Source organism: Nicotiana attenuata, unplaced genomic scaffold (assembly GCF_001879085.1).
Source record: "Nicotiana attenuata strain UT unplaced genomic scaffold, NIATTr2, whole genome shotgun sequence".
In the NCBI taxonomy this organism is placed as follows: Eukaryota; Viridiplantae; Streptophyta; class Magnoliopsida; order Solanales; family Solanaceae; genus Nicotiana; species Nicotiana attenuata.
Window position 1 is genome coordinate 26,929 of NW_017673593.1, and position 2,482 is coordinate 29,410.

Genomic DNA, 2,482 nt, shown 5'->3' on the forward strand with positions numbered 1-2,482 from the left:
TCTATGAGATGGTTACATGTGCAATTATTATTAACCCGCAACATGGTGTTTTGCGAGGTAACTTGCTCAATAATTTAATTTCGAGCATAATTTCCAGATTTTCTATTCAAGAAGTTCATCTTGATAAGTTGGTTTACATCACAGTTGGTTTAGCAAAATAATTTATTAAGTGCCTCTACTTAATAGCTAAACAATTGCTTATGAGAACAAAGTTATATATATCAATTTGATATATGTTATATATGAAAGTATATTTCATTTTCCCGTCACAAGTGGTTCAGGGTCAGGAACCAAATAATTCCATCTTACTATTATTGATGTGCGGTGTATATTTTGATTAACACCATAACGCACAAAGATGGGTTCTCAAAGCTGAAGAAACAAGTTAGTTTTTCTAACATGAGGGGGAGACAAGATACAACAGTTGAGAAAAGGTTACATGGAATGAATTATCATTTATACATCTAGATCCTCGAATAAAATAATATGAACTTGAAGTTCATAAAAGGATAATTCATGTGCGATTTATTGCAAAGCATGCCAGACGCATTTGCTGACCCAAAGAAAGTAACTATATTCTCATTGCAAATGCTCCTATTCGAATAAGTCCTAGAAGGACAAACTCTATAGTACGCTTAAAGCGTATAGACAAATCGGTTTCAAATAAACTTTCTTGATAAAAAAGATGAGCAAATGATCATAATAAAGGAGGCAAGTGTTCTAGAAGATCACATGACATAACACTTTATAAAATCGCATGAGAGATTCAGGTACCTGAATATATGAATGAAGAGATCTCTATGTTATATCATTATGAAAATATATTGAAACTGATATAAAATCTTTGTCGACGTCAACCTTCAAGAAGCTAGTGCACAAGATTGGGATGTGAAGGCTCAAGGATGTGAATTGATGCTCTCATCAGGGGGAGTTAATGCGCGTTGCACTCTTTTTCCCTTACAAGGTTTTGTCCCACTGGGTTTTTCTTGCAAGGTTTTTAACGAGGCAACCAATAGGCGCATTTCTAAACATGTGTACTCTTTTTCCTTTTCTAGAATTTTTTTTGCCATTGGGTTTTCTTTTAGTTAAGGTTTTAACGAGGCACATTATTTGTTGAATAGACATTCAGGGGGAGTGTTATAAATAGAATCCTATTTATGGTGAATGTCCATATTTAGAGAGATTCTAGGGTTTATTACTTGGTGGCTAAGTCACCATCTCCCTATAAATAGAGGGTTCTATTCTATTGTAATTCATCCCAAAATCAATAAGAATTCCCTCTCTCTCTTTCTCTACAATATTGCTCTTGTTCTTTTATAACAATTTCTCATTATTAGCATTATTATTTCTTGGGCAAAATAAGCAGCTTTAGTGACTTAAAGAAGAAAATGTGTAAATAAAGCTGATAAGTGAGTATTAGCATTCTAATCAGAAACGGTTTCTGCCCACTCTTCTTATTTTTCTTCACAAATCCAATGAAAGCTCTTCATTACATTTTCCCAATCGTTATTAGAAGTAATTATACAATTATTAGTATTAAATTGTATTTAATCTGTTATCTATATTTTGATCTTTTCAATTCTCTGCTTGACCACTCAATTTCTGATCCAACTATATATTGTGGTCTTTGGTTTTATTTGAACTATATGGCTGGTGAATTTTCAAGTTCTTTTTCGTTTTAACATTAAAATTAGAGTAAAACCAAATTTTTCAGCAAATGCATGTGCATCTACACTTATACATATCAGACAATGTTTATGTACAAGGAGTAAACCAAGATGAAGAAGATGATGATACTAAAAATATCTTTCTATCAAGTTCCAAGAGCTGGTGAAGAAATTTGGCAAGCTTTCATTTTAATGATACATGATTAATTTTGGCAAGTTTTTCTATGAAATTTCATTACTTTTGTAGTTTGTATGCAACTTATATTTTCAAGTCACTTTTGTTGTTTTATTTTTGTGTGTGTTGTATATGGATCATGGTGTCGCAATGGTGACTCTGGTGTTACAAGCATTTTTCTTATTTGTTTTTTTTTTTTTTTTTGGAGAAATATATGGTATAGAAGTTCTTATATTTTGTTGGATTTTACTAATAGATTATAGGTCATTGCGTGAAGAATGCGATTTGTATCTAACTTATAGAGATATAACGTTGCACTTCTCCAGAACTAAAATGACCAATTATTTTTCATCACTTTTTTCGCATTTTTCTCCTGCCTAATTAGAAGTGTAACAATTTTAATTATTTTCGATTCTTTTATTTAAGGTTTTGTATATATAGTAATTCCCAAGAATTAAATTGGATGTGGTAAAAAACTTAAGATTTTCCCCCTTTGTTAAGGTTTTTGAATAATATATTACCAAAATGTTAAATTTAATGAGGCAAATTGAAAAAGCAACTGTAGGGAAAAGAAATAGGAGGAAAGAAAAGAAAAATAGTTTGTAGAGGCAGTATAAGATAGGAATAGAGAGAATGGGGG